General features: G+C 32.9%; 2 long non-coding RNA genes across 5 annotated transcripts; both read left to right on the top strand.

Annotated features, from left to right (window-relative positions):
- Positions 1 to 1,572: 1,572 nt before the first annotated feature.
- LOC109188631 lies at positions 1,573 to 7,535 on the top strand. 4 transcript variants are annotated; one of them, XR_002055465.1, is made up of 9 exons: positions 1,573 to 1,640; positions 1,768 to 1,838; positions 5,329 to 5,430; positions 5,641 to 5,792; positions 6,181 to 6,318; positions 6,444 to 6,488; positions 6,563 to 6,618; positions 6,694 to 6,798; positions 7,506 to 7,535. It is a non-coding gene; the product is annotated as an uncharacterized LOC109188631 (long non-coding RNA). The 4 variants fall into 4 exon arrangements; XR_002055464.1 differs by adding an exon at positions 2,326 to 2,416 and having other exon boundaries at positions 1,576 to 1,640; positions 1,762 to 1,838; positions 6,444 to 6,618; XR_002055462.1 differs by having other exon boundaries at positions 6,444 to 6,618.
- Positions 7,536 to 16,460: 8,925 nt separating this feature from the next.
- On the top strand, positions 16,461 to 23,231 carry LOC109188627. Its single transcript, XR_002055461.1, has 4 exons — positions 16,461 to 16,473; positions 16,911 to 16,912; positions 20,499 to 20,506; positions 23,065 to 23,231. It is a non-coding gene; the product is annotated as an uncharacterized LOC109188627 (long non-coding RNA).
- The last annotated feature ends 352 nt before the right edge of the window (positions 23,232 to 23,583 follow it).

The following is a 23,583-nucleotide window of genomic DNA, read 5'->3' as shown; positions in this document are numbered from 1 at the left end:
TATAATGAAAGACTTGATCAAATAAAATATTTAAAAATATAATTACAAGTTGCATAAAATAAAAAAAAATAAAAATTTAATATTAATAATATATATATAATTATCCTTGATATATTGCTAGGCATCACGCAAAGAACTATTATTTGCAATAGCAATTTGAGACTGCAATCAACAACAAGGTGCTACTGTTTGCAACTCCAAATTGTTGTTGTGAACAGTAATTCGCTATTCGTAGTAACCTGTTAAAAAAAAATATATATATATATATTACGAATATAAACATAAAAATAATAAAAATTAAAATATATAAGTATTTATATGAATATTATGAAACATATACTAAAATTTGACGATAAAAATTTACTTTGTTCATGTATTTAGGGAGAATTAGAGAAAGTTAGGGATAAAAAATTCATAGAAAAAAAAATAAAAACCAATATAAATAAGCAATAATGAAGTAAAAATAATATTATTTCGATTTTTTAGATGAAGATTCTAAAGTTTATGAGAGAGAGAAAATTGGTAGAGTTTAGGTATGAGGAAAAATATAGGATAATGAAGAAAAAAATAATTTTATTGAATTTAGATATGTTTATAGAGTAAATAGGGAGAAAAATAGAGTTTAAATAGAGAGAGAAAACATTCAAAGTTGTTAGAAAGAAAATTTGAAATCTTGGGGTTGATGGTTGGATTTCAACTATTTATATTTGAGAAGGAAAAGTCTACAAAAGTCTTAAAATTTAAAAGTCTACAAAAGTTCATAACTTTTTGAATACCACATGACTTTTAAAGACTCTTTAAAAGTCTTAATCGAATACCACACGACTTTTAAAGACTCTTTAAAAATCTTGATTGAATACCGCCTGACTTTTAAAGACTCTCTAAAAGTTTGAATTGAATACCTCCAAACTTTTAAAGTTCATAAAAGTCTTTAAAACTCTATGAAAGTCTTGATTGAATACACCCCCCTAAATATTGGGTCTCTAAAATTTGGGGCCATTCTAAAATTTGGACCTTGTGCTATAGCCCAGCTTGCACAGCCCAAAATCCAGCCCTGCGTACGACTACCAAGACAGCTCCATATGCTACCTAGGCGGTGTGACAATCCAAAATATTTTCCTCCAAAATTCCTATTTTATCAAATTTCAAAATAAAATTATTTTTACTCTTAAAATGATTTTGCAAAATGGGTGTACAAATAAAATATTTTAAACTCTTTATTCCAAAATAATTTTGTACCAAAAATTTATATATTTATTTATGGTTTTAAAAGCCCCATTTAAGGCATATATTTAATTATCAAAATTTTGACCCAAATGTTTATAGAGGACCCTGTGAATCTGATAAACATATTTTTAACCCAAATTTGATTTCAAAATGAACCCAATCAATTTCTAAAATTTTACATCGTATTTCTATCCGAACTTGACCAAAATTTTGATCCAAAATTATAACCCGAGATTTTAACCCGTGAAATTCCCCTTATACCCTTCCTAGTCATGTAAACAAGTTAGCCCTAGGGTTTTGTACCCCTATATAAAGGGACACTATTCGATCAGCTAAGCCACAATCTCTCCCTACTCTACTTCCTCTCCACAAAATGTTGCAGAGAACAAAACTCCACCAAGAGCTCAAGGCTTGTAAGATTTCCTTCTTCCATTCTCCATTTCCATTCATCCTCTTCCTCTTCTTTCCTTTTCTTGCAACTGTGCGTATGTTTATATATGTCTATATATTTGTGTTGTTTGGTTGGTCTTGGAGTCTTAGATGGTGAAGAAGGAGACCAAGTTTGAGATTATAGAGGAGGAATTCTTGATTGTTGAGGCTAGAAGTTTGAGGTATAATCCATGAATTTTCAAATCTATTATTTTGCCCTAAGTTATGTGATATTGTTGTTTATGTGTGTATATATATTTTGGCTATTTAAAATGATGAAATGTATGATGTTTGATGCTTAAAATGATGTGTTTGATGTGTTAATGTTCTATGATTTTTGTGGGTATGACCGTATATATGTTTGCTGAGATTGATCGGAAGAGGCAAGCCTGTTGTTCAAATGCCAGTGTATGCAGCAAGAAGGGACTAGAGTGACGGACTCTATGAGTCCTGCCACTCCAAGCCGTAACGACACAGTTCTGTGGCGTTACGAACCACTGTACAGGGCCTTGTGGCTCTGTTGGTGTGGTTCCATTTTCGGTTCGGGGACTCGTGGGTCAGTGTGGTTCAGGATTTTGATGTCGGTTATGTGAAATTTCTTAAGTGTTACATGAGTGAAAAATCTATTTTCAACCAAAGCATAAACTACGATTTTACTAACTGTAACAGGACTCATGTGGCTCGTGAGGTTCGGGAATTTGATGTGGCTCGTGAGGCTCGGGAAAGTGATATGTGAATACAAAAACCATTTTCAACCAAAGTATGAACTACTCTTTACCAAGTGTGATTTGGGCATATTTGACTATGGATATTGAATATATGATGACTTTGGTGTTAAATCATGAGATGATGATGAGCAATTTTTTTTCATTAAAGTATGAGAAAACATGACTACATGATGTATACGTTTGAGTTGTCACGTCTCTATTATCTATACCCCAAACACTATGCTATAGCCTAGCTTACACTCAACCCTGTTAGAGTGTACGTTTGGCTCGCGGGGTATTTACAATGCGTGGTCTATACAAGGTGGATGCGAGATGTTGGCCGTCCAAGTTTCCTAAGAATTTTTGTAAGTCCAAGTGTCCAACGACTTTCCTCACCTATAAATAGCGGTGGATCCTCCAATTATTCAAGGCATTAGCTTTTTCTTGAATAGTCATAATAAAACGATAGTAATCTACGTTGTTTATTAGTGATCCTATCATTGCCTATGTGGTAGTAGCGGCCTAGTGGCCTTAACGCCTTAACGTTGCCCCTTGTTGGGCCTATGTTCCAACCCACTCACCTTAAGCTGGCAAATTATGGTGCACACGGGATTAGATTCATAATTTCTATACTATAGCACTGCTAGAAAAATGACATTTGTCGTCCACTTTTCCGACCAACCAGAAAAGTGGACAGTAAATTAGTTTTTTTTTTTCTTCTAAATTATTGACCACCCGATTGGATGGTCGGAATGTGGACAGTATTATCGACCACTCTCAAATGGTTGTAGGAAATGTAGCCCACTAGAAATGTGGTTGAAAATGTTATGACCGTTGTTTTTTTAATTGGTAAGCTTTGACAAGTTTTCGACCATCAAAGTGGTCGGAAGTCAGAATATATATATATATATATATATATATATATATATATATATATATATATATATATATATATATATATATATATATATATATATATATATACTTCCACATCTTTCAAGTTTCAAACCAAACTGCAATGTTTTAGAAAGTCAACTTCGAACTATGAGATATCAATTAAGGGAACAAGTTTGGCACAACTTGAATCATACTTTTTTTTGGCACATTACAAGAGGTCGTTGAGGTTGAGTACCCTAATATTCCAATTAAAAAGGTGTGAGTGGTTTGACCCAACACCCAATATTGGGGTACAATTCAATTCTGAACATGGTATCACTGAGGTGCAATGCAATAGAAGGTATAACAAGTTTGATCCTTTTATCATTGCACAAAGCGCATCTCAGGTGTGTTACATTTCATACCCATAAGGTATAAAGGAGAAAGTAAATTGGTTGGTGGTATTGAATGTGCGTCCTAGAGGAACTATCGACAAAGCTTATAGTAATAGTGAAACTTATCAGCAAGATGTCATGCCTTTGAAGAGATATGGTGAAGTTTTAACTCAAGAAGAAGTGACAAACTTAGTACACTAACCGTTACAAATAGATGAAGTGCAATTACCCCCAGTTAGACAAGAACGGTTGGAAGAAGATAGTGAAGGGTTTGAAGAAGAATATAGTGAAGAAGAGAATGAGCAATTTGAGAATGAAGAGGGTGGATATTCTGATGATGAAAAAGTAGTGAATAATAATAACTAATGTGTAAGTGTGTAAATAAATAAAATAATAATAATAATAATAATAGTTATTATTATTTAATATAAATAAAAGGCATGTTGGCTATATAAGGGAAGATATTGAAGGTGTAATTAGTTTTGACATTCTGAGAAATGAATCATCCCTAATCCCTTGGCGGTCGAGTTGCCCGCTAAATCCTCTTCGCATATAAAGTTACGGAATCGCTATCCTCAAGCCAAAGCTACGGATCAGAGTCATCGACATCCTCAACTGAGTCGCACCTCAAGCTAAAGCTATGGAGTCTCCATCCTCAACTGAGTCGCACCTCAACCGAGACATCAACGGAGTCATTTCAAGCTAAAGTTGCGGAGTCCCACATCTTCATCCGCATCTCAACCAAAAGTTAATTGCATTTCAAATTTTCAATGCTATATATTAAGTCTACTAAATTTAGTGCCTGTTTAGGGTTTCTGAGTAGATATTAAGAAATATACATTGTTATTTTTCTATTTTTTTTTATACAAAGTCTAGATTCATAATTTTCATAGCCTAGGGAAGAAGAGAAATTTAAATTTCATATACTTTAAGCTTTTTCATAGTTACTGCTACTATACTTTTAGTCCTACACTCCTCCTTTTACCTTTGTAAGTAGGTTTATTTAGTTTTAGTTATTTAATTGCTGCTTTTAAATCATGTTCTGCAGATCTGAGTTCAAATTTCTATGTTGGTGAACTGACAGAGTTAATAACCTGCACTCAAATGTTACCTAGAGCCACCACAACCCATCTTAACAATGAAACTGGAGTAAACCAAAAGAAAGAATATCCGTTGACTTAATTAATAATGCCTATTTATCATGAACTCTATTATTTGGTGATGACACTAACTATACATTTTGTTGTTAATTGTGCTTACTTCAAGTTCACATGATGTTTAGCAAGATAGCTATGTTTCTTTTGATTAACTTTCTTTTAAATACTATATGTTGGTAGGATTTAGTTGAATTATGCTGACTTGAGTACTTGACTAATGCATCAAACATGTTCAAGGAATGGGGATGCATGCAAGAAACAATAATCGTGTTTCTATTCTAGTATTTGAAATGACAATCATATGATGAATGGGTGGGTTAATAACCACTTGCTAATTCTAACCTTAAGAAAATAAAAATAACAAACATATGATAGTGATGTCATGTTCTTACTTTAGAAATTGTGTCTTCATGCCCGAGACCAATATGATATATGTCTATAGATGTTCTACTCAAATGAAATGGTTGTTCAGTTTCAGCATCATTATTATTGCCATTTTGTATTCTTTATATTTACCTGGTTCTGTTTATGTTGCAGCTTTGTAGGAAAGTGATTAAGGTAACAATAGTTTGTCCAGGACCTGTAAAACCATCAAGTAGTCCTGAAGCAAGTACCTCAGGAGCGGGGGGTGCCTCTGAGGTGATGACTTTTTTCTACTCTGTATAAAATTTAAATGAAATCCAATGATGAGTGATGATTCATTATCTTCTTTATTAATTATGCTATCTGGTCAAAGTTCTTTGTAGTACATATAGCTTGCTTAAACTAACAAAATAATTGTTTGAAGGCAGTAAAAGATTCTTTAATTAATTCTCCTTCATCACAGTTTTTATCTCCATTGTGCTGCAGATATAGTTTAGTGAATTTCTTGCAAGACACATTAGGGAGGAAGAAGGGATTATATTGGAAGCTGAGACATGAGATTATCTTGGAAAACACAGAGGTTTTTGGTTCTACACTATTGGCCAACGACAAGGTTTACGACTTTCCGGAGGACCCTGGTATAATCTATCTCCATAACTTTCTCTCAAACTGTTTTAGTGTCTCAACCTTGGAGTAACTTTTCAATTTGATCATCTTGGTGCATTATTCTCATGTACAATAACGCTAGAACATGATAAGTAGCATCTACTTGGAAACAATGATTTCTAGTAATAGTTTGACTTAATGTTATGATCATAATGCAGTGTGTAACATTTCATCATCCTTGGAAACAATGATTTCTAGCAACTTCCATGTTGTTGGCAGCACTGTAGTAATTGATGCTATGTCCTGGGCTATTTTTTTCTTGGGAAAAGAATTATAAGCTATGCTGATTCTTTGTTAGTTATAATCAGTTATTAAAACAAAACATATGAGAAGTTGACAATAGTTTTCCTTGATTGTCAGGAGTTCATATTGTTTGGAATCTAGACCTCAAGACTTGAGGTTGCATCTAGTACAATGGCAAAACATGGAAAAATTTCAGTTGATGCTAAGGCTCGTACTAAAACAACACATATGAGAAGAAGAAAGAAGAAATCTAAGGTATTATTGTCTCTTAGTTATTTGTTGTTTAAGTTATTGTACATATTTAACCTTGTTACTAATGAATAGACTTGGCAGTTAATTAACCATACCCTTTTTATAATGAATAGAGGTCTTCTATGCAGGGAAGAAAATCTGAAGCTCAAGATTTGGAACATCAAGATTTTGAGGTAAGTTTGTTTTGACATTTTTGTGGTATCATGACAATTTTGTAGTTGGTTGATGAAACTTTGTGGAGGAATAGGTCCATCATTACACACTGCAGGTTCTACCCCTATCACCGAACATAGAAGAAGACTAGTAAGTTATATACAATCAATTGATACCTATTTTTGAATAGAAAGAAAATTTATATTAAGTATTATTGTTGAATAGAAAGAAAAATTTGGAAAGGAACCTACTTATACAGAACTATTCAATGCTACGTACACATTTAAACGAGGAGGAGGATATGTATGCCGAAGAGCGCAACAAGTAATTGTAAGATTCCCTATTCAATGTTGCTTTAATTGAATAGTTCTGTATTAATTATATGTTTCTTTTCAATGGTTCTGTTTTGCAAATTCAATGTTGCAGTAAAGTTTTCAATGTTTCTTTTACAATTATTAATTATATTCAATGTTGCAGTATATTCAATGTTTCCTTTACAATTATTAATTATATTCAATGTTGGAGTATATTCAATGTTGCAACTTAGGATATGTAACATTCAATGTTTCTTTTCGAAGCTCAGTGGGTATATCCTAAATGCACCCATGTTAAGCAAAAATGTGAGAAATACCATATTCTGTAAATTTAACTACTGCTACTTCTTTTCCAACCTCTTTTTAGCACTGTAAATAATTTTATATTCTAAAATTATAAGTGTTGCAAAAATCACGCCTAGGCGCCAAGCGGTTGGCCACCTAGCCGTCCTAGGCGCTCTAGGCGCCTAGGCGGTCCCCTGGTGCCTAGCGATTTTTTCAACCTTGGAAATTATAGAGCTGTGTTTGAGTTTCACTAAACTGCCCAAGGATCCATTGAGTTTTACATGTTAATTAAATATCTACACGACTACACTACACTGTATGCATAAATATATGATAAATGTGAGTTCCTGTTTTGCTTAACATAGGATGAGACTGCTTACCATCTGCACTGTATGCATAAATATTTGGCTTCAAATCATTAGGTATTTTTTTTTTCAGGAAACTGTGACTGACTTGAAGCAAAAACAACCAGAAATTAGATAGAAACAACATTGTGGCTGAAGGCCACTGGTGGCATGAGAAAAGGGGGGTCCGTTTCAGGATTTGGGTCGGATACCCAACATTACTTCCCAGAGGCTACGATACACTGGAAGTCAAAGATTGGGCCATCAACTTCGCATGCATCTTGCGAGGCTCGAATTAAGCAATTAGAAGATCAGAATCAAGTAATGCATCAAAAGCAAAAAGATATGGAAGAGCAATACCGTAGTATATGTGAGACTGTCCAGAAAATGAAATCAGCATTTGCCTACTTTAGTGCACATCTTAGTAGTCCTAACTTGGATGGTATTCGCATGTAATGATGATACACAGCCCCCCTCCGATCAGTCCGATGATAATACACCCCCCACTGTTATCAAGATTAGATAGTGCAGTATTTGAATGTTTTTAACATCTATTTTGGATGGTGAAACAATTGCTACCAACCTTATTAGCATGTTTATCTTATATTTTGAGAAATTTATTTTTGATGGTGAAACAATTGCTACACCTTATTTAAATGATTGACTAATGTTTGATTTCCCTAAATTGTTAATTGTATTGTAGAATTTAATATTTTAGTGCTGAAATTTCAATTTCAATTGTAACAGGTCAAATTCATTTGATATTTGCAGAATTTTAAATTTTAATTTTTTGTTAGTAAATCTTACCGACCACTGTAGTAGTCGGTAATACAAAATTTATGTTTTTCTTTGTAAATCTTACCGACCACCAGTGGTAGGAAATATGCTCTCCTTATCCGACAATCATTAGTTCCGATGTCCTAAAAAAGAAATCGGTATTTCCGACCACCTTAACTAGTTGTTGGTAATACCTTGGGCCTTTTCACCGAATCCATAAAGTGGTCGGTAAGTTGGTCGGAAACTGTATTTCCGACCAAAAATCACCCTTTTCCGACCACCTTTTGGTGGTTGAAAAAAATACATTTTTCTACCAGTGTAGATTCATAATTATTGAACTCTATATTCACAATTACAAAACTCTGTGTTCATAATTTTCAATGTTCGTATTTCCAATTGTTGAACTCTGTATTCACAAATCACTGAAGTATATGTTCATATTTGATAACTATACAGTTTAGAAATTATGAAGCTATAGTATAGAAATTATGAATCTATAAGTTTGAAATTATGAATCTACAGTTTAGAAATTATGAATCTACAGTATAAAAATTATGAATCTATAGTATAGAAATTATGAATTTATAGTATAAAAATTATGAATCTATAGTATAGAAATTATGAATCTATAGTATAGAAATTATGGATCCAATTTTATGTACACATGCACACGATTGCACAGCATCGCGCTTCCCTTATACTTACTCTACATATTAAAAAGACCTTTATTAACTGCCCAAATATTTCTTCTTTATCTTTTCATGTTCATTATCTAATTTGTAATCAAATTTGTTTTGGGTTTGATCAAATAGAATCGTAAAAAATTATTATTATTTTTTTTTTTCAAAAAAAATAAAAATTATTATTATTATTATTATTATTATTATTATTATTATTGTTATTATTATTATTATTATTATTATTATTATTATTATTATTATTCAGTTATCGTGTATAAAAGTAGGAGTCTAATATTACATTAATGGCAGAAAACAGACATTTGAAACTTTGAAAGGGACTTATCACTGAAAATATGAAGGGGACAAAATAGCAAAAATAATTCCTCATCCATTTAATTTCTTGATTGAATATTTGAATATCGTACTTCATTGGTAAAAAAAAATATAATTTTCCAGCCTCAATTCTTTTAGGCCGGTCTTGAAAACTTGGAAAATGTTTTCTGAAAGTTGATTCATTTTTTTAAAAAATATTTTTATTTTTTGGTGTTTTATTAACTCTATTGCAATGTAATATCTGTTCATAGCTACTTGCCAATAACACCTCCATTGAGGTTTGAACTCACAACCTCCCATATAGGAGTCCAATCCAAGTGTCACCTGAGCACAAGGTGCTTGGCCCAAAGTTATTATTATATAATATTAAGTATTTTAATGATTAGAATAATTATTTATATATTAAAATAAAGTTAGAGATTAAATGTTAAAAAGTTGTAAAGTTCATCAATAACTATAATAAAAATATGTAAATAAATAACTTTTAGCTTATATCTTATATATAATAAAAATAAATACATAAATTGATAAATATAATAATTATAAATTAAAGAAATTGAAAAAATTACTTTGAAATTTTTTTAAGGGTTGTTAGTTCCGTCAAGCTAAGATTTTTATTACTGAGTTTGGCTTTGTGTGACCCATATTTAATCGGAAAATTTTATTGTGGGCCATGCATTAAAAAAAAATCATCACACAAATAGTGAATTTAGATTTACTGAATATCATATTTCTAAGTAAGTCAGTGTGTCTTGAATAAGTCCAGCTATGTCCTACAAAGAAATAAGATATTTTACAAATAATGAATCTCATTTACAGCATAAATGAGCCTAGAACTTCAATTAGTTTATACATGATAAATTGATATACCTTATGCACACAAATAGTGAACTTTATGCATATAAATAATGAACTTTCAAGTTATTTTAATGTTATTTTGTACACATCCAAATAATGAACATTACATATAAAATAATTTATACCATATACATAGACATAATGTACCCTTATGCATAGAAATAATGCATCATATGCATGCATGATCCACACAACAAATCGTTATTCGGTAGATTATGGCCCGCACAACTGTGTAGATCACGTGATATGCATGTGACCTTCCCTCAAGGAGAACCACAGAGGTGCCAATTGAGCACAAACTAAGGTACTTAGCTTACTGTTAACATTTAAGATAGAAAAGGAGAAATAAAATAAAACAAGGAAGATACACTACTACAACGGTTTTTTTTACACACATATGACGGTTTTTGAAGTGTCGTGTAAGTGACTGACGTTGTAAATAAATACTTTCTACGAAGGTACCACACGGAACTATGCAGTCGGACTCCATGTCCCGTCGCGAGAGTTCGCGACAGTCACAACCGAATGTGGCAGAATACTCTGGTCTGCCATCCACACCACTGCCGGCCTTCACGTGGGACTCGCCCCGTGGCTGGTCCCGTGTGTACAAAATGCCAGTTGAGGCAGTAGCCTCGCACCTATTGTTACCTCTCGTTTTCCTTTGAAAAATCCCATTTATAGAACACCTTTCTCCTAAAAAACACCCAACAACAACAACACAAACTTATAGCAAAGTTTCAACACCAATATACACATATATAAACACATATATCATCATTTTAAAGCTCAAAACAAGATTATACACATATGTATACCATTTACAGAACATAGAGTTAGTTTAAAAGCTAGGTTTTAGGCATCCATGGTTCATACCTCAAGCTTGCTCGCCTACAAGCACAAATCCCTCCTCTATACCTTAATGTTGATCACCTTCTCCACCTCCTAACACCCTAAACAAACAAAGAAAACACAACAACAACATCATATACATGCACATATATACGTATGCAGCAAAGGATTGGGCACCACTAGAAATTATAGAATTTTCAACCACCTGAAAGTGATCTTAAATCAAGTCGTAAAGAGATATTGAGAAAGGCAAAGCCAAAGTGGTAGAGGATGAAGTGCAAGCTCTTCCACAAACTAAAAAAGCATTTACAAAGGAGATGAAAAGAACCCAAGCTTTCTCTCAGCTTGAAGAAGAGTTCATGGACCAAACCCTAAGGTTAGACCAATCCATGTCATGCCTAGTTCACCAAGAAATCCAGTCCCAGAGGTCACAAAAGTAGCAGACCGAGCCATTGATACTAAAGAGGTCACAGACTAAGAAGTCATTGTCGAGGCTCTAGTGTCGAATGATGCTTTGAATGTTCAAGCCGAGGACACAATGAATAGTATAGACATTGTTCACCGAATGGTGATCGAGTTGTTAGACTAAATGGTAGAGACAAATGAAGTAGCGAATGATAAATCAGAACCTGCTCGAGAGGTTGAAGGACCAAGCAATGAAGCTTCCCCATCAGTTGACATTCTGAGAAATTCTCCAACCACTCGAGAGGTTGAAGAGCCGAGTGGTGAATTGGCTCGAGAGGGGGAGTTCCAAGCAGCGAGCTAACTACTCGAGAGGTTGCAAAACTGAGTGGTGAGGTTGCTCGAATAGTGGAACCGGAGACTGCCCGAAAGTTTGGTGCCTTAAGTCACCGGAGGACCAAAATGGATAAAACAAATTGATAGTCGAAGGATGTAATTAGTCAACTGAAGATGAATAGCACCAATATGGTGAAATCAACATAGTCGAGGGATCATTTTGATAATTTCCTCTAAATTCATATAATAAGTATTATGATTTCTATCATAAGTAACCAACAATTATTTTAAATTCGATCTTGTCTCATAGATTAAGTTTCGTGAGATAGATTCACACAAGTGTGAGAGTGAGCTGACATTATAAACCTCATTAAATTAATGAACCATAAGTTTTTTTTTTTTTTAATTGCATATTTTTTTTATTGTCACTTTAATAATTTAAGATAAGACGCATGAAATGTGGCGAAAAATAGCTGCATCAAAGTTTGACACGAAACGTACGTGCGGCTTTATTACAACAGCATAGTGCTTTAAAGGATGCTCTAGTATATATCTCATTACCCACTATAAGTCTTGACAGCTCTTACAAGCAGACAGTTTCTGACCAAATTTTCTAAAATAAAGAATTTCAAAAAAGAATTCTCCGTTTTATTTTTTTTACTAAATATTATAATAAATAATAGAGAAAATTTTACTTTTAATCTCAAAAATATTATGATACTATTATATTTAACTCTCAACTTTTAATTTGACTTCATTTATGCAAGAACTTTGCTTATATTAATTAATATTTGGCCATTTGTTATAATTTTTTTTAATAAATTTCACTTTTGATCCCTTAACTATTATACATGAATCACATTTGATTTTTTACTATTAATTTTTTTTAAATTATATACATAACTATGTAATTTGTATCAGATTTGGTCCTATCATTCGATTTTTAGGCCAACTATTTCCGGGAGTGTTCCTTTCGAAATAAGTAAATGCAGTGCTCCTTCCAAAAATGTTTCTTCCGGAAGAAGCAAATGCAGTGCTCCTTCTGGGAGTAGCAAATGCGGTACGTGCTCCTTCCGGAAGGAGCACGTTCAACAATAGTTCGCCAGAAAATTGGAAGGAATGACCAAATGTGATACAAATTACATAGTCATGCACATAATTAAAAAAATTTTATTAGTCAAGGACCAAAATTGAGTTATGTATAATAGTCACGGGATCAAAAGTAATTTTTTTAAAAATTTTCATCCAATTAACTTTAATTTGCTGGACAATACACTAATTTTACAACCTTAACCTCACTTCTTTTTGAAAAACATTCCAAACGAAATAATGTTAAATAATAATTTGATAGATTTTGTATGAAAAATTAAAAATTAAGAATTAAATGTGGTAATATCGAAATAGTCATGAGATTAACGTTGAAATTTTCTCTAAATAATATGCCATTCGACAATTGGCTCAAGATTTATATTCTCCAACCTCGAAAGTCAAAAGGGGCGGTCAAATCAGTGTAGCATAATTTTCATCCCTAAAGGTCATAAATTCGATTTTTGTCAACATCCTCTTAGTCAAACATACAATTCAAGATCTTACTAATGTTGTTTACCTCTTTGTGTGGTTTGTAAATTATTACACAATAGTGAAATTTACCCAAGCATATATAATCGAATTGTTCAACTCTATGACAAATGACAACTTATTAAATACTTTTAACAAAATTTCGTAAGATAAGTGGTGTCCAATAGAAAAAAAGTATATTGATAAATGGATAATGTTATATGGAACAAATTTTATTATCATATATGATTATTTTATTAATTCGTAATAATATGTACCTTAGCAAATAAATATGATTGAATTTGAATATGATAATTGTATGTAGCAAGGTATACATCTATTGTGTATCAGGATGAACATGTTTAAGTGAGAAAATGTACATCTTTTTTTTTTTTTTTTTTTTTTTAAATAATGTAAACTGATCACATTGTCAATTTAGGATTATCTTATGGACAATATTGAAAATCAAGGAAAAAATAGTAACATTTTCTTAGTAATTATGAACTTTGAATGTGCATTGGATTAAACTTGATAGCGTATCAATTGATAACGGACAGTGCACTAAAAATGTACTAATAATGCACTAAAAATGTACTAATAATGCACTAAAAATGTACCAATAGTGCACTCTAATTTTTTTTTGTTTTTTTGTTTTGTTTTTTTGTTTTTTTTTTTTTTTTTGTTGTAATAATAGATCAATACACCTTACAATATAAATAAACTTGAGTATACTCTTAGTTATCTATGGATGGATGCTCAAGTTTGTCCTGTGTACAACAACAAAATTCATAATATTTAAAATACCATTGTTTTTTTCTTTAGATTTTTAACATTGTCTATCAAATCATCTTAGATGGACGGATTAGATCAATTCGCATTTTATACGGGGAAAGTAATTCTCATTTTATCCTAATTATATATACCAAGAATCAAGAGTAATATTTGGATTAAAATTATTGTCTTGCTTTATTTTTTATTTTTATTTTTTTTATATTAGTTATGTAAATGAACAACTAAATTTGCAATCAAATTAGTAATTAAATGATTAAATTTCCAATAATTAAAAGTTAAATATTAAATATATAATGAAGTCAATAATTGAATGACTAGATATATAATAATTGATTCATTTGGATTATATTTATATTTTAAAACAATTAAGAGGCAATAAGTGTAATTTTATTTTATTTTAACAATTATTTAGCATGCATATGATCTACTGATAATACTTATTAGGGAAAATGACACTTTTTCCCCCTGAGTTATATACTTATAGCATTTTTTCCCCCTGAATTATTGAAGTGGCTATTTTTCCCCCTGAAATGTTAAATGGACATATTTACTCTTAAAATAAATATTTCATTTTTTTCTCCAACAAATTATGACCATAAGTTGGTTCAAACCAAACAAACACTATAGCAACCAAATCGAAATATTCCAATTACAATTTAGAATCGAAACCCGATATTTAGAGTTTATTAAAATCGTGAACCGGAACGGACGGTTCATGTTTCGAATTGAAAAAAATAAAATACATTTATTGTTGAATTTAGACTATTTTAAAATAAAAACTAAAATTTTAAAATAAAGACAGTTCAAAATCGCGAACCTGATCCGAAACCGCCGATTTACGGTTCAAGATTCAAATTTTTTATACATAATTTTAATAATTTGACATCTAAATATTGGGTTCTAGATCTGAATCATAACCGGAAACTTTTAATTCGATTGTTTTAGTGTCCGGTTCAGTTCAAACCGAACCGTGGTCATCCCTATGTATACGCAATAATTTGTTGGAGAAGTAAAATAAATAAAATGTTTACTTTAAGGATAGAAATGTCAATTTAATATTTCATGGGAAAAAAACACCACTTTTAGAATAATTGAGGGGGCTAATGTGCTTACCTAAATAATTGAGGGGGGAAAAGTGCTATAAGTATATAACTCAGGGGGAAAAAGAGCCATTTTCCCTACTTATTATATTCTTTTTCGCTTTTATCGACCAGCATCTAAGGATAACGACATTGGCAGCAAGTTGGTTCACATAATTGGCCTAAAATGAAAGAGAGTTCTATAGAATTGTCTAATTTCAATATTTGGATAAAAACCTTAAAAGCATGTTTGCTAATTTGCGAATGAAAACTTGGAAAATAAGGCCTTCATATAGGGAGTGCAAATTTTGATTAAAACCAAATTAATTGACTGAACTGAAAATTAAAATTAATCAGTCGATTATTGATCGAGTTTTTTTTTTTTTTTTTTTTTTTTTTTTTTCAGTTCAGTTAATAGTTTTGTATTAGAGTTAATTCCACCAAAGGTCCCTTGTCTTTGGTAGTAATTCTAAATTTAGTCTCAGGCTATCGTTTTTGCCATTTAACATCCCAGACTATTAGTTTGTGGACACTTTTAGTCATTTTCATGACTTTTTCTATTTTAAGGGCATTTTTGTCTCTTCATATTTTTTTAGTTATTTTTCTAGTTTCAAACAGTTTAATTGGATTAGGACTTTACTAAACATCGGTTGAAAAATATGGTTACTAAAAATCAGATGTTACCTAAAGTCCTAAACCAATTAAAGTGGTTGAAAGTAGAAAAATAACAAAAACCAATGTGAAAAGACAAAAATGCCCTTACTAAAAATAAGAAAAGTCATGAGAAGGACTAAAAGTGTCCAAAAAATAATAGTCTGGGATGTTAAATGGCAAAAATGATAGTCTGAAACTAAATTTGAAATTGCCATCAAAGACAAACGACCTCTGGTGGAATTAACTCTTTTGTATTATTAAGAATTTTGGTTATTGGTTTGTTTTTTTTTTTTTTTTTTTTTTTTTGAAACGTTGTTGGTTAATTTAGTTTTAAAATGTTCGCAAATTGAAGTTTTGATTGAATCATCAGAGTTTAGACACCATTTAGATTTTTTTTTATACATAATTTAATAATGCATATGCATATTCGAAAAGACTTGTATTATGGATATATAGACTAGGACTATGTGGTCCAATGGTACCCGGGTTGGACTTTCATGTGGAAGGTTGTGAGTTCGAGCTTTAGTGGAGGCGTTATTAGCTCTTTGGGTTTCAATAGGTTGAGAAAGTATATGAACAGATACTACAATGTAATAGAGCTAGTAGCATTCAAAAAAAAAAAAAAGTATTATGGATATATGGGCGATTGAATTTCTAGAATTGTATTATGTATGATAGAATTTGAAAACTTGCATTGTGGATTTCTGTTTGCTTTTGTTTTAAATATTAACATGTCCATTAATTGGTCAACTAAAATAAATTCATTTCATATAAAGTCAATAGAAAACTTTGATTTGATTAACTGTTAGAGCATTTAGAATTTTGATTCAATTGGTTAACCAAAAGTTTGGTTAATAGTTAATCGACATAACGATTTGCACGCTCTTGCCCTTATTCAATTGGAAAAAAAAAAGTAAATTAATCATTCAATATATATAATAGAAGGTAAAATCTCATATGAGACCTTCTCGCGAATCATCATTCATAAGATGTGTTTAAAATTTTTATAAGTATTACACTTTCCGTCATAAATATTACAATTCTTTTGGTAAATAATTTTTTAACATTTAATATTACATGTCTTCTTTGCCGATAATTGTTAGATTTTTTGTAAAGTTGTCATTCCCGAAGTGACTATTGTTAAGGGGGTGATAGATTTGTTTGTGGAGGCCTCTGGACAAGCTGTGAAATATGAATTTATGATAAATCAACTTTGACTTTCAGCAAGAATGTGAATGTGGAAACCAAGAGGGTTGTCAGTGGGGTTTTAGAGATGAGGAGGGTAATTTGAGTGGTAATTATTTGGGCCTTCCTTCTCTAATAGGCAGGAACAAGAGGGAGAGCCTTGGATTTATTTAGGAAAAGATTGTGGGGACGATCAATAGTTGGACTAATAGATTTCTATCTTGGGTTGAGAGGGAAGTCCTTTTAAAGAATGTTATCCAAGTTATTCTAACGTATGCTATGAGTGTTTTCCAATTCCTTTTGGAGTTGGGAGAGAGAAATTGAGCGTGTTATGAATGGGTATTGGTGGGGCTGTGAGGGGGAGAGAGGCAGGGGCATTTGCTGGAAGGGTTGGGAAACCTTATGTGTTCGAAAATAGTGGGAGGTATGGGGTTTCGCTGTATTTGAGAGTTTAATATTTCCCTTTTGGGGAAACAAGCGTGTATACTCATTCAATTCCCTAACTCTTTGATGGCAAGGGTTTATAAAGCCAAGTATTTTCCTAAAACCTCATTTTTCGAAGCACATCTTGGGGGGAACCCTTCTTTCGTTTGGTGTAGTGTCCTTGAATCTCAAGAGGTTCTTAGAGGTATCTATCGTTGGAGAGTGAGGGATGGGAATTCTGTTCATGTGTGGGGAGATCCATGACTTCCTAATAAAACCTCGCCTTAAAAAATAGGAAAATAGTGACGGACCATTTCCGTCGCTAAACAGGTAAAAACCGTTGCTAAGTATTTAGCGACGAATTTCGTCCGTCGCTAAAATGAGCAACACTAGAATTTAGCGATGCAATTTATTTCCGTCGCTATCATCAATGACGAATATTTCCATCGCTAAAAACAACCCGTCACTATATTTCTCCCGGCGATGGTTTTGATGTCAAAATTTTCGAGGGAATAACGACGGAAACTTCCATCGCTAAATCTAGCGACGAAATATCCGTCTCTAAACCAACAAAATATCCATAGCTAGATTCCTACCACGATGATCTGGTGATGAACTTTACAATGGAATAGCGACAGATTATTTCGTCGCTACTTATAATGTCAGAAATTTTCGTCGCTATTGTTCGTCGCTACATGTAGCGACGGAAATTGTCGTCGTTAATTTGTTTTTATTATTTGAATTTGATGCCATTTAGCTACAATTTAGTGACGGAAATATCTGTCACTAAATTTAACTACAGATTTTTCGTCGCTATTTCGTTGCCATTTTTTATTTTATTTTATTAGATACTTAGCTACAGATTTACTATAATATTTGTCTGTCACTAAATTTTAAATTTTTTTTAAAAAAAAAAAATTTACCAACTAATTAATATCACATACCTGCATTAAACCTATAATATACGCCAATAATAATATAATTGTAAAATATATTTATATTAAAACATTCATACTCAATAACAATAACAAAAGTAAAGCGATGTGTAATGTTACATCGTTAGAAACAGTACCAAATATATTAATAAACATAGTCTAATAATCTCCTAAGTTTTCATCATTTGAATAAGCAGAATGTGCAGCTTGAGTAGTTGGAGAGGTGGTGGCATAGAAGTCGATAGAATTCCATTCCGACGCAACTCATCCATCAAACTTGTAATCTGAGCCTACATTTAATTTCTTTCAGCTTGTAGTTTAGCCTCCATCTTAGCCTCCATCTCAGCTTGCATGGTCTCTATCTGTTGATTCACCATCTCGTTCATTACATCTTGATAAAGTTGTGAAGTAGCAGATGACCCACGACTATTCTCGCTGATAAATGAGGATGCCTTACTCCCTAAGTCATAAATACGTTGTTTTTTTACCCCACCAACAACATCCACATACAGCTATGACATGTTTATACTTGGTGACTTAGTTGACCCTTCAGCTTCTTGCGTTGTAGCTGCATGTTGTGCTTGTATTTCGTCATACAATTAAAAACATATACAAAATAAAAGAAGTATACAAAGGCCTATAAAAATTTATTTTTATCTATTTAACAATATATTATTGTTACGTTATACTTACACCGATTCTCTTTGACGTCTCATCAATGAACATACCATTCTTCTTTTTGTGCATTTGCTCGAAGCACTCAAACAGATTAGGCTCCTTTTGAAGTTAATCTCGCTAATAAACAAGCAAAAACAATAAAATGATACTTAACTTGTAAAATATATAGAAATAATAAATTTGTAAGTAAAATGTATTACCAATTTGTGATAGTGCTCAATAGCTGATTTAGATCCTCTGGTATGTCGAGAACATTACGTACCGGTTCTTTCCACCTCATTCATTCTATTCTTGCGTTGTTCTTCAGATTTAGCTTTCACGTCAGGCCTATCTCAATATGCCTCCCAAATGCGTCATGTTTCTTCAGCTACACACGATGGCCTCCTAGTTGAAGTCCATTTCGCCTTGAATTTGGAGACCATATCTGTATAGCGTATGCTAAAATCTCTGTGAACTTATTTGTCAATAGACTCATCCCACTTGTAAAATTTCTGTAACATTACAAATTTATCAAATATAAGCAAAGCACAATAGATAAATTAGTGTAAAACTATCCATAAAATGCATTGGACAAAGTTACTGACGAAAATTTAATAGCATTCTAGCTTCAAGAATTAACCACAATATTTTCAAAATCATATCGTGAATTTAACTTAAATTCCCCAAAGTATGACTCATTGTACTCGTTAGACACATTCTTCCAAGTATATCCATTAGGATAGATCATTTGCATGAATATTTCTTTCATTGTAGCTGAACATGAGTGAGAAGGTATCAACATGTACATATATAAGAGATGAATAAAGATAAAAATAATATACACATAAATGTTAACATAATAACACATTTTTACCTCACATCCTATACATGAATAATAGGAAAATCACAACCAATAGATGCTCCTGCAATTGATGAGGATGTGGGTGGAGTAGTACAGTCTGATGGTGATGGAATCGGCAAGTTAGTTGGTGAACCAATAGAAGCAGGTGATGACACAATAGGTGGAGATACACAGTAGGAGGAGGTGCCACAATAGGTTCAACAGGAAGTGGTGTAACCAATGCACCTCGCCCACGTCCTCTTATGCGTCCAGCTCTACTACCACCTCGTGTCATCTAAAATAAAATATAATAAAGTTAAATATCATATAACTATTACATGTTCATTTATTATATGAACTATGCTCTAACTATGAGTACCATTATCAATATCTCCTATTACTGAATACTGAACCTCTACTTGAGTCATCTATTTCTTCCTCTAACTAAAGTTCATCTTCGATGTCACCATGTTCGCCATCAAGTTCTATCACCCCACCATTTGGGTCATTTAAATGCAATGGGTCCTTATCTATTTGCACAAGATCATGATTGTCATTAGTTTCCTCTTGAAACGGTGCAGGTATTAGTGATTCTTTAGTAGATATAGATGATTTAGGAACTTCTACATTAGATCTCGCTTTAATTTTGCAAACAGCCCATCAGTCAAGCTTGTCGCGACACAAACTTGGGTATGTACAATAATAAACTTGAGCGGCTTGCATTGCTAGAATGAATGGTTCTCGTGCACTTTTTGTTGATTTATTTTTTCTTCCTTGGAATACGTTTGGCATCATGTAGTAAGAAATTAAACAAGGTGAATTAAATGAACACTTCATTTGCCAAGAGAAAGGGGGATGGATCCCCATCTATATATTATTACAGTTTAATATTTGAAACAACATATAATTTTTTTAAACAAATACATACCGGATATAGCGGAGGAGGCAGCGGTCAGCAGAGGAGGCAGCGGCGGTTGGCGGAGGAGGTAGCACCGTGGCGGTGGGTAGTCAGAGGAAAATCACAATGGTTAGAGGAAAATCGCAAATGGGAATGCAAAATCCTTAGGGTTGCAGCTTGTTTATTTTGTTAACATTAAGTTCTCAAATCTAACGACGGATTCTGGGGTCCGTCGCTATATAGCGACGGCTTTCGGAGTCCGTCTCTAGAGTTAAAAAATCCTTCCAGCTTATTTTGAAATCCCGCTTGGAAAATGGTGACGGATTTGAAAATCCGTCACTACAATGTTAAAAATCCGGATCGTAAGTTTAGTGACGGAATTGAGAAAACATCAGTAGGATGTTAAAAAAAATTCTGATATATATATATATATATATATATATATATATATATATATATATATATATATATATATATATATTTCACGACGGATTTAAGAATCCGTTGCTAATATGTAAACAAAAATGAATCTGGCTTGAAAATGTAGCGACAAATGAATATATTCACCGCTAATATGTAGCAATTAAAATTAATGAATTAGCTCGTAAAAAATTCGTCGCAAATTTGTCTCTAATTTTTGCGCTAAAATTAGCTACATATTTAACAACGGATTTCTTTCGTCGCTAATCCGTCATTAAAGCTCTATTTAAGAAAAAATTAAAATCTGTCGCTACATTAGCAACGGAATGTGTCCGTTGCTAAATTCGTCACTATTTCTACATTTTTTTTGTAGTGTTACATTCGAACTTCTTTGACAGATAATGTTGGTGTTACCAAACTCAATGATCTTTTGAACGAGGCAAAACTCGGATGGGAAGATAGTGTGATTGAGGAGGTGTTCGACCCTGCTGATGTGTAACTCATTAAAAGCATTCCTATTGCTGAAGTTAAGATCGAGGACAAGATCATTTGGATGTAGGATGAGAAAGGATAGTATACTGTCAAGAGTTACTACAAAAAAAAACTTGCTGGAGATATGCAAGGTCATCAAGTTCCTCTTTGGACCAAAATCTGGAAATTGCGCCTGCCTCCGAAAATTAAAGTGTTTTTCTAGCAGGTATGTTCTGGTTCTCTACCAAATCATGATTTATTGAGAATTTGGAGGGTTCAGGTTCCATCTCTATGTCAACTTTGTAGCATGGAGGAAGAGTTTGTATTCCATATTTTCACTATATGCTCTTTGGCAAGGAGTTGTTGGGATCTCATTGGGTGACCAATCAAAATTGTGTTTCATTCTGGGAGTGGCTGGAAAATAATTTTCATTCCCTTTCTGACAATGATTTCTGCTTGATGATTGATGTTTGTTGGAGGATTTGGGAAGCCAGAAATGAAAAAATTTGGAACAATATTGTTTTATCAACCAATGATGTTTTAGGAGCTCAATCATTCTTATTGGAGTGGCAATTGGATGGCGAACCAAAGCACAAGTCATTGGGATTCAAATTATGTTCAGGACGCTAAATGGGAAAAACCACCAGTGGGATGGTTTAAGCTTAACGTTGGTGCAGCCTTGGATTGTAGCATTAGAAAGATAGGCCTAGATTTTGTCCTACGAGATGTTGGAGGTGTGTTTGTTGCAAACAAGGAATTTCCATGGACTGGATTGTTTAAACCTATGGAAGCAAGCTATTGGCGTAAAAGAGGCTTTAAAATAGATTAATGATCTCAACCAGGATTCAATTCAATTAGAAACTGACTGTCTTTATGTCGTGGACAGCATCAAGAATCCTCACTTATGTTCCTCTTTTGATCTTATCTTTAATGATGTTAGAGAAGTAGCTAATTTTTTTTTTGAAATATTAGCTTTTTGTTTGCTAAACGGTTTGCAAACAGGGTTGCCCATTTGTTAGCTCAATAGTTTCTCGGTCCCGTTCCATTATGTTGTTCTTGCTCTTGAGCTAGACTCTACTTAATATATTTTCTCGTTTTCTCTCAAATAAAACATTTAATATTACATTTTTATTTACAAGTATTATATTTTTCATCAAAAGTATCACCAACATTTTTTTTCATAAGGACACCTCCAATGGGAAGAGAAAGAGGGGGAGAAATGAGGAAATAATGATTGAAGGAGAGAGGAGATACATGCTCCGGAGAGACGGTTCTCTTAGGAGCATGTGCACTAAACCGTGTGGCACGTGGGTAGCAAGCGCTAGTGGAAAGGCGTGTGCTATCCACACACCTTTTTTCAGTCGTAGAGGGTGGGAACAACTGTTCACAGACGGTGATCTCTATGGTCGAAATGCATGAAAATATCATGTGGTCTGTGGAAGCTTAAATGTTATTGTTGGATTTGTTGCATGAAAATATCCTGAATTAAGTATAAGTGTATAATAGATACCCATCATTACAAAAGGAGAGCATCATTGAATCTGGACCTCAACTCTCAACTCAAGAAGAGCATGGAGGACAAGCCCAAGGCACTGAGACAAATCCTCAGCAGCCTCAGGTGACTCATGTTGTTCATGCAAAGAAGATGAAAGAGGTTGAGTCTAGATTCAAAGTCTTGGATCACTTTGAAAAGATCCTTGATTCTAAGGAAAAATTAATTAAGGGGAAGTACTTGTACTGTGCAAAAATTTTTGCATGTGAGTCAAAAAAACATGGAACTCCCTCTTTAAGAAATCATATGTTTGACTATCTAAAAAATCCTCATTCTATGGATACAAGGAAGTCAATGCTCACTTTCAATGTTGTATCAACCTCTGCAACATAGGGTTCGGGGGGGGGGGTGTGGGGGGGTTGTTGGAGGAATTGGGGACTTGGGTGTTTAATTAGGAGGTCATTAGGAGGGCTTTATGTGAGATGATTATAATAGATGAGTTTCCCTTTAGGTTCGTTGAGGGGCAAGGGTTT

The sequence above is a fragment of the Ipomoea nil genome, unplaced genomic scaffold, assembly GCF_001879475.1.
Source record: "Ipomoea nil cultivar Tokyo-kokei standard unplaced genomic scaffold, Asagao_1.1 scaffold1447, whole genome shotgun sequence".
NCBI lineage: Eukaryota > Viridiplantae > Streptophyta > Magnoliopsida > Solanales > Convolvulaceae > Ipomoea > Ipomoea nil.
This window is presented reverse-complemented; position numbering and strand designations above follow the sequence as displayed.